The 12,251-nt window shown below is 38.3% G+C and overlaps 1 protein-coding gene across 5 annotated transcripts in view; it reads right to left on the bottom strand.

Moving 5' to 3' along the window:
* Positions 1-12,251, bottom strand: part of BMPR1B (bone morphogenetic protein receptor type 1B) — a 321,441-nt gene that overhangs the window by 260,958 nt on the left and 48,232 nt on the right. For 3 of the 5 annotated variants that reach the window (XM_046657285.1, XM_046657288.1, XM_046657289.1), the window contains exons 1-2: positions 10,441-10,532; positions 10,082-10,163 (exon numbers count right to left, since the gene is read on the bottom strand). The exons of the other annotated variants lie outside the window; for them this stretch is intronic. The gene's annotated coding sequence lies outside the window, so the exon portion shown is untranslated. Of the gene's footprint in view, positions 1-10,081; positions 10,164-10,440; positions 10,533-12,251 lie in introns of those variants that run through there. 5 annotated transcript variants of the gene reach the window in all.

The following is a 12,251-nucleotide window of genomic DNA, read 5'->3' on the forward strand; positions in this document are numbered from 1 at the left end:
AAACTTGGTGAATGCTGTGGAAAGCCATATGTTCTTCTTGAATGTTAACCTCTATTTAGACCTGGCACCAAACCTCAAGTTACTAAACTTAGTAACTAAGAGCAATTATGTGTTTATGTGTATTTCCTAGATGAGACATAAGCTTTTTTGAAAAGGACCTTTCTTAATGACGTTTGTATTTTCAGTCCCAAGAGGCAGGACAGTACTGTATATGTAGGGGGGGATTCAATTTAATATCAGTTAAGTAAATACAAAATTAAGTTCCCAAGGGTAAAAGCTATCATTGATTTGTCTATCTCTCTGTCGCACTGCTTGGCTTGGTGCCTCAAACCCAGGAGGACCTCAGTAAATCAATGCTGAATGAATGAACTAGCAAACAAACCATTCCTACTCTGTAAATCATCGGGTTTTTATCACCCTGATCAATGCCAACTTTTGGCACCTGATAAAAATTCAGACTGACCCAGTAAACCCTAGACATTAAAGAATTCGCAATGTTGTAAGGATCATATAAATGATCTCTTAGTTGTTCTATTTCTGAATGCTACCTTTTTCTTTCAAATGCTACACACACTTTCATTCCCACATTTCCTTGTTGCTGTGCCAGGAGGGAAATCTGTGGCCACAAATGTTTTGTTTTAAGCTCAGGATTTACTGCCACTCCAAAAACCACTAGGACCAAAAAGATTAGTGTTAACCGTATGATGGAAGCCGCCACGATCATTCTCTTCCCACTTACTTATTGAGTATCAGGGTCTTAGCCTTACATGCACACAAAAGTACTAATCTAGGAAAATATGAACGAAACTTTACATTTATTTCCTAAACGCACTTTGTAAACCAGCTTTTGACATCAGAAGGGAAGAGAATTATCTGTAGAAAAATGTTTCTCATAATATTCAAGAGAGGATGTGACTGTTTCATTGAACCAAGTTTCATTGGTTTGTCTCTGTATATTTCAGTAAATTAAGATGAACATGGTATGTACTATGGGAAAGTGCTAAACGTGTTTAAGTTTCTAATATACCAAACAAGTATTAAGCACCCACTACATACAAGGCATACATTAGGGTGTTGTTACAAATACAAAGATAAATATCCCAATAAAGCTTTGAGAAAATTCATACAACAAAACTTCACAAAAACAATAGAAAAGAATTTAAAATTTATTCAATTTTTACTTTTAAATTATTCACTTACTACTTTTAAACTAAATTTTAAAATAAAGTTTTAAGGACAAATTTTTAAGGACATACACTGGGCTTAAAAAGATGCAGTATTTGTCTTTTCCTTTAAATACTCCGCTATGGAATGAATTGTGTACCCCCCCAAATTCCTATGTTGATGCCCTAACTCTCAACGGGATGGTATTTAAAGATGGAGCCTTTGGGAGGTAATGAGGTTTAGATGAGGTCATGAGAGGGGGCCCTGCGGATGGGATTAGTGCTCTTATAGGAACAGACACCAGAGAGCATGCTTGCTCTCTCAGTCTCCCCTCCTGCCCACCCCAAGTGAGGATACAGTGAAAGATCAGCCATCTACAAGCCAGGAAGAGCGCCCTCACCAGACCTACCAGGCTGGCACCTTGATCTGACACTTCCAGCCTCCATAACTAAGAGAAAATACATTTCTGTTGTTTAAGAGACCAACTCTATGATATTTTGTTATGGCAGCCTGTGCTAGTACAACTTCTCTGCTTGCCTTTTATACCTTTACATAAGAATCATTCTAGGCCATGATTATGTAATTTAAATGGCCACGAATGTATTTTTTATGATTTAGGAGGAGTTCTAGAAGTGGAGTCGGAGTTAGTAAATAAACATCCATTCTTCAATTGCCAAATGTTCATAAATATTCGAGAGAGAGAGGATGAGAGAGAGAGAGAGAGAGAGAAAACTCTGCATTTATTTTACCAAGTAACTCAGAATTATGCTTTGGGTGAGGGGTTACCTCATTAGCAATAAGCGCAGACATGCAGACATTCCCCTACACAACACCTCTTTCAGCAGCATCAGAAAGAGAATGCTTTTTGCATGTGTCACTTCTCAGGTCCAAGCCTCTAGCACGCTTCTTGTTATATGCAATTAGCTCCATGCCAAGATTTAGTACATTTCATAATAAATCCCTTGACCGCATTAACTGCAGGCTTGGCAAAGATGGAAAGGCTCTATTCACGAAGGCAGAAAACAAGCCACAGGACTTACCCCACAGCAAAACTCACTTGTTGGATGCCAACACACTACAATTTTCAACTCCTGCCATGCTCTTCATCTCTCCCCCTCTCTTTGGGGTGGAGGAGGGGACAGAAAAATACAAGCTGCCATGTGACTGTGATTAAAGACCACATAAGAGTGAAAAAAGCTACAGACAAATTGGGTTTGTTTATTTCCTCCTCCTAAATCTTGTTACTAGCTTGTTCCCTTGACTAGTCCTCCAAACCCACCCACCCCACAAAAACTCAAAATCACTTCACAGATGAGATCCAGAGTTTAGCTCATTTAAACAGTTACCATCTGTTGCTCACAGGAAACCTGGCTCCTTCTCAGGTTCCCCATTTGGGAACACTAAGGCTGTGGGACATGACAGTTACTGTGTGTGGGAAAGCTCTCTGCAGGACACCAGCACCAATGGAGAACCTGACGGAGGCTCAGGACTAAGCAGCACCTCCTCTGTTCCTATCAGAACAAAGAGTAAAGCCTTTATTATTTCCAATGACCACTTTCTGTTCTGAAAGAACCAGAACCAGCACTGCAGAGTAGAATATGCACGAGCTCTGGAGCTGCACAAACCTAAATTTCAATCTTAACTTTCCATTTTACTAATCTGAGCCTCAGTTTCTTCATCTGGGAAATGGAGATAACACAGAGTTATCAGAGGGCTTAGACACATTTGACTCAGAAAACGCCTATCATGTAGAAGATATTTGATAAATTCTAGATATATTGTGACATATGACTGAAAAAAATTTAACCACAGGCAAGTTAAGATAAAAATATAGGGGAACCAGCCCCATGGCTGAGTGGTTAAGTTCACAAGCTCCGCTTTGGTGCCCGGGGTTTCACTGGTTCGGATCCTGGGCGCGGACATAGCACCGCTCATCAAGCCACGGTGAGGTGGAGTCCCACATAGCACAAACAGAGGCACTCACAACTAAAATACACAACTATGTACTGGGGGGCTGTGGGGAGAAGAAGAAACAAGAAAAAAGAAAGAAGAAGAAGATTGGCAACAGATGTTAGCTCAGGTGCCAATCTTTGAAAGAAAGAAAGAAAAATATAGGAAGGCAGGGGATAAAATATCTTTATTAAAACTCCATTACATTCCTTCTTGAATAACACATTTGGAACATCACCACTGTACTACTTCCAATAAAAATTCATTAGGAGGGAGGTCTCTCTTCGATCTCACATGAGCAAGTCCTGCACTGACATACTAAAAGGACTTCATTATCATTTCTTTCTCATTCTTCGAGGCTCCAGCATACACTTAAGCAAAGTAAGGCTCCTGAAGCCAATATTTTACTTTTTAGATTACTCTTATTTCAGTTTAGTATTGCAAAATATAAAATTTAGAATGTTTTAATACTGGTAAAATGTCAGGTTTTCAGAGTAAGAAATAATAGAGAAAGTAGTTTCCTTAGAGAGCTATCATTATTAGGTTTTCTAACAATAAAATCCAACGAAACAATTCAATCCCATGAAATAACCTTATAATAAAATATTTGAACTTCAGACTAGCCTAGAAATTTGGGGTCACTGGTCACTTTATTTATGGGTGCAAGCACAAATTTACAGTCAGTCTTCTTCTATCTTGACCCCAGCTTTATCACTTACCAGTTCTGGACCAAGTTACTACTTAATTTCTCCATGCTTTAGTTTCCCTATCTGTAACATGATTAATAATAGCTCCTACCTCATACAAGTGTGAAAAAATGAACTAATGTTTACAAGGTGCTTAGAACAGTGCCTGGTACACAGAGAGCACTTAGTACTGTCATGACTGTTATTAGTCATGCTATTATGATGATAAACCATCCTATAGTCACAACTACTTGCATTTGCCAAACACAGCCTACATTTTCCTGCCCCTGTGCCTTTAGTAAGAGAATTTCACCTACAATGATCTTCTTCTTCCCCATTTTCGCCTGTCAATAATCCTCCCCAGTTCTCTGAGACCCAGATCAGAAAGCACCATCTCCCAGAAGGCCTTCCTCCATCCTCCCACTTGTAATTTACCATCAGCCCTGGTACCACCATCAGACTGTGAAAAAGATCAGTAGATACACACAGTATTTTTTAATTACACATACATAGAGGGTACAAATGAAAGAGGGGAAGGAAAGAAAGGAGCTATATTACATTATTCCTTCATTGTCTGTCTTCCATTTCCAATACTTTCTTTTCTTTTTTTTTTTTTAAAGATTTTATTTTTTTCCTTTTTCTCCCCAAAGCCCCCCGGTACATAGTTGTATATTTTTTGTTGTGGGTCCTTCTAGTTGTGGCATGTGGGACGCTGCCTCAGCATGCTTTGATGAGCAGTGCCAGTTCCGTGCCCAGGATTTGAACCAACAAAACACTGGGCTGCCTGCAGCAGAGCACGCAAACTTAACCACTCGGCCAGGGGGCCAGCCCCTCCACTTCCAATACTTTCTGATTTACTTTGCTGTTTATGTCATTTGTATTCTCTTTGATACTGCCTTTCTTTGATATGTCTTGTTTTCATTTGAGCCTATTCTCCCTTGGGTGCCTTGTAATTTATCTTTATTTTCTAGATAATTTTCTCTTTTTCTTCCATTTATTTCCTGAGTTCAATACTTACATTATTTTTCATCTTTCCTTTTTGGTTTTTAAGTTAAAGTTGGGTTTCATATTCTTAAAAGCTCGTTTAATATATTGAATTCTGTTTGGATTGCAGACATAGTTTTTTTTCCTACCTCTTGGTTGGTTGTCAGGACAGGGGAAGTATTTTCCTCCACTTGAGTATTTTGTTGATTCCCGTGAAAATTCCTTTCCCAATTTTCTTCAATAGATCTGTATAGATTTTACTTTCCTTTCGTTCATTTTGTAATAATGGAATATTTTGGGTGCTCTTTTCTGTCAGTCTGGCAAAGTCCAGGTGCTTCAGCTGGTTTGTTTCGTCCATCTGTTAGTTTATTTGACTTGGGGGTGGGGGTGAGAGTTGTCAGTCCTTCAAGACTGTGGTTTTTTGTTTTGTAGAACCCAAAATGTATCCCCTTCCCTCTTTACTCCTTCACCATTCAGTTGCCAAAGAACCCTTCTTACTTCCTTTTTCCCTTTTCCCCTCCCTGAAAAGCCATGCATTTCTCAAACTTTCCCATCAAATTGTTGGTCTGGCCCTTTAAATAACTCCGACTTTTAAATCCTTTCTCTGAAGTCTTGCTCTGATCTTCCCAGTTTCTTTTTTAGTGTTTTCAGGTTTGGGTTGTATCGAGTCCTTGTGGTGGTCTCTCCAGCTCTTCCTCAGGGTCCCTTGTAAGCATCACTCTTCTTCTTCCCAGCAGTTGTCCTCAGGCTGCGTTTGTACACTGCAAAGCTCTGCCCCATGAGCATAACAGTGGACCAGGAGTGTGCAGGACAGCAGGCTTCACGTTACCTCCATCTCTACATCTTCTGTCTTCAAGTAATGTTGAAAGTGTACTTTTGCATAGAAATTTAGTAGTTGTAAATTTGTTTCATATCATTTGGAGAGGAGATTTGGGGAGCTTACCTACTACACTACCCTCCATTGTCTTCAGCTACCTGGAAGATCTATGGTCACTTCTAGAAAATGTTTCTCATGAATTTGAAAAGAATGTGTATTCAACAATTTTGCAGTGCAGTACACAACACAGAGCCATTATGTCAAATGTCACATTTGTGTGGCTCCACTCTTCTATATGCTTGCTGATTTGGGACCTTGTTGGTCAGTCAATAGCAAAGAGCATTACATTCAAATCTACTGAAAAGGTTCACTTGTTAACTTCAACTTGTGAACTCACTTAATTTTAGTTTTATAAAAAAATCTAAACCATGCTTTTAGATACACACAAATTAAGAAGTGCTGTCTCTTTCGGGATGTTTGAATTTCTTACCAAAACGTCATGACCTTGTTTTATCTGTAGTAATGATGTTAATCTTAAAGTGTGACTTCTTATGTTCTATCTACCCAAGCTTACTTTTTATTGTTATTTGGCTGATATATATTTTTTCACTTTTTATTTTCTACCTTTTTTTTTTTCTGGTGAGGAAGATTCACTCTGAGCTAACATCTGTTGCCAATCTTCCTCTTTTTTTGCTTGAGGAAGATCAGCCCTGAGCTAACACCTATGTCAATCCTCCTCTATTTTCTATGGTTTCAAGCCACAGCATGGCTGGACGAGTGGCATAGGTCCATGCCTCGGATATGAACCCATGAAGCCAGCTGTGGAAGCACAGTGCACCAGATTTAACCTCTACGCCATAGGGCTGGCCATTTTTTAACGTTTTAGACATGGTACTTGTAAATGGCACATAGGTGGATTTTTTTTTTTTTTGGAGGAAGATTAGCCCTGAGCTAACTGCTGCCAATCCTCCTCTTTTTTGCTGAGGAAGATTAGCCCTGAGCTAACATCCATGCCCACCTTCCTCTACTTTATATGTGGGACGCCTACCACAGCATGGCGTGCCAAGCAGTGCCATGTCTGCACTCAGGATCCAAACTGGTGAACCCTGGGCTGCTGAAGCAGAATCTGTGCGCACTTAACCACTGTGCCACCGGGCCGGCCCTGGATTTTTTTCAATGTCGTGAGATAATCTTTACCTTTGAACATTATATTACATTTGCAGTACATTTACATTTATTGTGATTGCTGATATATTTGGACTTATTTCTATTGTCTTATTTTCCCGACTTTTAATAAGCTTCCTTCTGTAGGAAAAGTTTTGATCCAAGAACATCCTCTTTTGCTGAGAACACCACACTTTCAGGGTTGGGTCACCAGACTGTCAGATCCAAACTGTTATTTTTCTAGATTCACGTTTTCTTATTTTTGGCCTCTGTTGACTTCCCTTGCTAGCTCAGCAATGCATTTAAAAGTCATATTTAACATTAGATTGCCCTTTTTATATTCTATATTTTAAAAATTCTGAAAGATATTTCAAAATAGTTATTATGCTGTAATGTCAGAAATGAAAGTCATGTTCTTTTTCTATATAAATTGAACACTGTATTCAAAACTGATATGATAGTATTTTGGCAAAATGTCTTTTCTATGAGTTTCTTCTCTGGTAATAAATAAGTTAGCTCCAATGGCTCCAGTCAAAAAACAAATCAGAATAGGAAAATGTTCAAACTCCACCATCATTCTATGCAAATTCTTAGGAATAAGCAGATGCATTTGTCAGACCCTTCTAAACATCGATAATGATGATTTTCTAATAAAGATGCAACATTTCTAATTAGCTCCTTTTTTATTGAGTCTTCTTTTCAGTGACTGGATGGAAAAGGCACTGATATTTGTGTACCTATTAGCTATTGCTACAAAAATAAACTACCCTAAAACTGTGCCTCCAAACATTAATTATTGCTCATGAACCTATGGGTCAGCTGGAAGGTCCTTCAGGTCTCAACTGAGCTCATTCAAACAGGTGTGGTCAGGTGCAGGTTGGGTAGCTGGCTCTGCTCATCTCAGGTGGACTCTCTTACATGTTTCAGGGTCAGCTGGCTGGTAGCTAGTCTGGAATGGCCGGCCTCAAGTATAACAGCTTGGCTGTGATCCACTTGGCTGCTCACCTTCCACCAGGCTATTCTGTCCTTGTTCTCATGGCAGTGGCAGGGTTCCAAAAGAGAGAAGAAGCAAGCAAGGGCTCTTGAGGCTTAAGCTGGGAACTGGCATACCTTTACTTCTGCCACATTCTATTAGCTAAAGCAAATCACAAGGCCAGCACAGACTCAAGAGGTAGGGAAACAGACTCCACTTCTTAATAGGAAGAACTGCAAAGTCACATTGCAGAGATAGAAACAAGGAAAAGGGAAGAACTGGGGCCATTTTTGCAATTAACAAGCCACAATCTGTAAATATGAACCTTAACTCTGCAGTTGATATTTCATAAGATGTTATCTTATTAATGTCTAAAAATTCTGTAACACCTAAACAAGGTTATGTAAAATTTCTGATACCTCCCTAGAGGGGTCATAATTCTTATCTGATTTGAGGGGATCCTTCATTTAGCTGACTTCAGGTCAGTTTTTTATATGAAGTTAGATGAATAGGCAGCTAATTAAGATTCTACCCCAAAAGCATTAGAAATCTATTAAAGGCTTTTAATTGAAGGAATTATATCATTAGTTTTGAATCCTTGGAGGATCTCTCTAGCTTCAGTGTGGAAAGGAGATTGACAAGGATCACACCAGAGCCAGAAAAAGTCTTTTCGTAGGTTATAAGTTACAACAGTGATTTAGGCAAAAGACAGCAGATCAGGGTATTGACGGTGGAGATGCATAGGAGTAGACAGATTTGGGGAATAACAAGGGACTGGAACTGACTATACTACTAAATGTGTTTTCAACACACCTACTGTGTGCCAAACACTCCGGTAGGTTCTGGGGAGTCTATCTACTCCAGGAATTTTCAGCTTAATGAAGAACAGAGATATGGATCAAAAAATGGCATGCTCCTCAAAGCATAACTGAAAAATCAATTGCTTTAGTTTATAATAGTTTAATTGCAAATGTATCCAAATTATTGACATATCTTTAGTTCCACAAAAGAAGTAGAAGAGGGGTCAGAGACATCTTCCCCTGCCTATGTTTGTTAAGTTATCAGTGTTTTTCCTACAATGTGAATGTAAAATCTTCAGCAGTGTGATTACTTTCTATTCTGTTATAGTTCCTACTACTCCCTATTGTCCCGCCCTGAACCAACCCTACTCCTATCAACCCCAAGGCATTCAAGTTTTCAACCTCTAGATTAAAAAAACAGTCAAATTAAAGCTTGGCAAAATCATAACAATGAAGCAAATATAATTTAGAAAGAAAAAGTCAAGCTAAATAGGCATCCTATATTTTATACCTCAAAATCTCTATATTTTATATATATTGACCAAACTGCAATAAAGACTTCTCCATCTAGAAACCATCTTTTAAGGAAGTATACTAGATGAAATGCTTATGAAATGTATTAATATATATATTACATTTTGAAATGCATTCCCCTTGGATAAAAATCAAATTATTACTAACAAGTTATTTGATATTTTACATGAACAATCTCAAATACTTTGTGAAAATAGAAGAAAGGTATAAACAAATGAGCATGTGTGTTAGTAATGAATGAAAAAGCCTTGGAGAATGAGCTATCACAGTAATATCTGATTAGTGGCAGAGATGGAAAATGTAAGATAAAACCATCTAGAATGCCACCGTGATGGAATGCAAAAACTCTCTGTTCTGTCTTGTTTTTTGGACACAGACTCCTTGGAAACTCTGATGAAGTTACGGTCCAGAAAATGTACAGACAGACAACTCTGGCATGTAGTCTTCAGAGTTCACAGATACTCTGTCCCAAAAAGCTACCTCCAATCCAGAATCATCTTCTGAAAGAAAGAACTCTGGACTGGAATCCAGCTAACACAGCTGCCTCATCAGTGGAAGAAGGGAGGTGAACTAGAATTCCATTACTTTTCCAGGTCCAGGTTTAAATGTTTCTATGGGACGCTGCCAGAAAGGGGAGATAGTGTAAAGAGCCCTGTGCTCAGAACTGGTACTGCCTAAAAACCCAAGGAACTTGGAGGAGCGGCAGGAGAAGGAGGAGAAGCAAAAGAGCCCACTGGGTCTCATAATTTTGCCTGGTGACAATTTTGCACTTACCTATAAGCAATTCTGAAGGTGAAGAGCTATCCATTCAAGTTGCATTGCCACCCAAACTGGAACAGTGATAACATTTTAAACTTACTAATTCCTACATTTATAATTATGATATCTGATAAATGCTCTTTATAGAAACCATTTTACCTCTTTCTCATGATCCTCCAGGAGGTCTTAAGAACACTATTGGAAAACCACAGACACTGTATCTTTTAAAAATACTGTGAGTCAGACTGACCTAAATTCAAATCACTATTCTACAATTCCAGCCAGGTTATCTGCACCGGGTAAACAAAGTCTCTGCTTCTGATTTTCCTCATCTGTAAAAAAGAATAGATTATAATACATCCTCTCCTTTAAAGAGTTGTTGATGAGATGAAATGAAACAACATATGCTGAGTGCTTCCCATAGCACCTGAGAAATAGTTTAACAAACAACAATAACGGAGGGGAAAGGCAATCGGCAAATGTCCAGCTAAACCTTTACGTATCTCCTTTCCTATTCCCCACCCCCAAGCTAAACTCTGCTAAGAGAATAACGTTTCTTGTTTCCAAGATAAAGCAGAGCTGTACGTGGTCCCATATGAAAACATTTACCTGGTGATAGAATACTTCTTGCTTCCTGGAATAGAAAAGACACTAACGACTATCACACTCCCCTCTGAGGAAGACGGAAATCAAACAGTCCACAGAAAGATGTCCTCCTCCCCAGCCCTGCAAGAGAGAGAGAAGAGTAAAAGACAGCAACCTTGGAGCCTTTTCCAGACCAGTAGTTCCAAACTTGGCTACCCATTAGGTTCACAAATCAGTCTCTTAAAAATATACAGTCCCGAGTCTGGAATCTAGAATTCAGAATCACAATCCTTTAGAGAAGGGAATCAGCATTTTTCAAAGCCTGGCAAATTTGGTCAGGTGCACAGCCAGGTTGAGACTGTCTCACCCTTAAGAGTCTTTCATTTCACTTGTAAACTCCTCCAGGAGATCTCAGCCAATTCCACAAAGATTATTTTTAGAGCTGTAAGGGACCACAGCCATCCACTGAGGCGAAATCAATCGGCTTATTTTACTGCTGAAGGAAAGGAGGCCTAGAGAGGGTAAATATTCGCCTAAGCCTAGAACTTGAACCCAGCTCCTTTCATTGCCACAGCTCTTGGGCTGCATCTTTTTCACCCACAAGCCTTTGAAAGAAAAAAGAGCAGTTTTCTATCTTGAAAAGTTGATTAAAATATAATTTTAATTCCTTATATTTAGGCCAAATTAGCTGTTCTGCCATAAATATATAGAGACAACCATGATTCAGAAAGTACTCTCTGAGATTCTGCCAGTTCTTGAATGGAAACCAATCAAAGACACGCAACTTTCAGTTTTCCTGCTAGGAAAATTCTATTTTTCACTAAATGACAAAGATATACTTACTTCTTGCATGTTTAAAAAAAGTAAAAAAACACTAATAAAATTAGAGGGATTTTCTGGTTGTTTTCCCACTTTAAATAACAAGAGGCTCCATAAAAAATTATTTTGTTGGTGTGATAAGCATTTCTCTTAGACACTGCATGAAAGTCACAAAAAACAAATCCATAATTACTCAAATTCAGAGTTAATCTAGGAAATCTGAATAATCCATATGGTTGGTATAACTACAGTATTTTCAATGTGCAGGGTTCTTTTTAACTTATCAAACTTTGTATTAAAAACTAATTGTTCATCGTCTAGTTAAGTCTTGTCATACACACAGTGATTTGATGACACTGAAAATCATAATGAACTATGGTTAGACAAAATATTTTCCTAAGATATTGCTCTAATTCTATAATAATGGAAATTTTTAAAAATGTCTTCTGGAACAATCAACAGAAAAAGAAATCAGTGAATATTGGAAAAATGAGAATCAAATTCATGTATTAAATAAATCATCTTCCATTATGCTTTCCATTAATACCTCAGTCATTTTAAGAATACCTTTGTCCGTTCTGTTCTCCCAGGGAGTTGAGGTAGTGGTAAAGAGCACAGGATCTGGAGCCACATGACCAGTCCAAATGCCAGTTCTACCCTTTACTTACTGGGTTATCTCAGACAGTAACTTAATCTCTCTCTGTCTTGGTTTTGTCATCTGCAAACAAGTTATTAGCAGCAACTACTTCCTAATTGTTATGAAGAGTGGATGACAGAATAGGTCCAGAAGTATAGTACATGTCCCATCTATTAACTATTATTACCATCACAATGGTCATTTTTTGGCTTTCTAAATCTGGAAACTAGAAGAAATTATATAGAAAAATTCATCATACCTGAATATACAGTGTGAAGCCTCTATACTTCAGTAAACTCATTCAAATTGAATGGTAAGCAGCAAACTATAAAAACATGTGACATGACAGCCAAAGAATCAAGAATACTAATTACATAAT

The sequence above is a fragment of the Equus quagga genome, chromosome 3 (genome assembly GCF_021613505.1).
Source record: "Equus quagga isolate Etosha38 chromosome 3, UCLA_HA_Equagga_1.0, whole genome shotgun sequence".
NCBI classification, from domain to species: domain Eukaryota; kingdom Metazoa; phylum Chordata; class Mammalia; order Perissodactyla; family Equidae; genus Equus; species Equus quagga.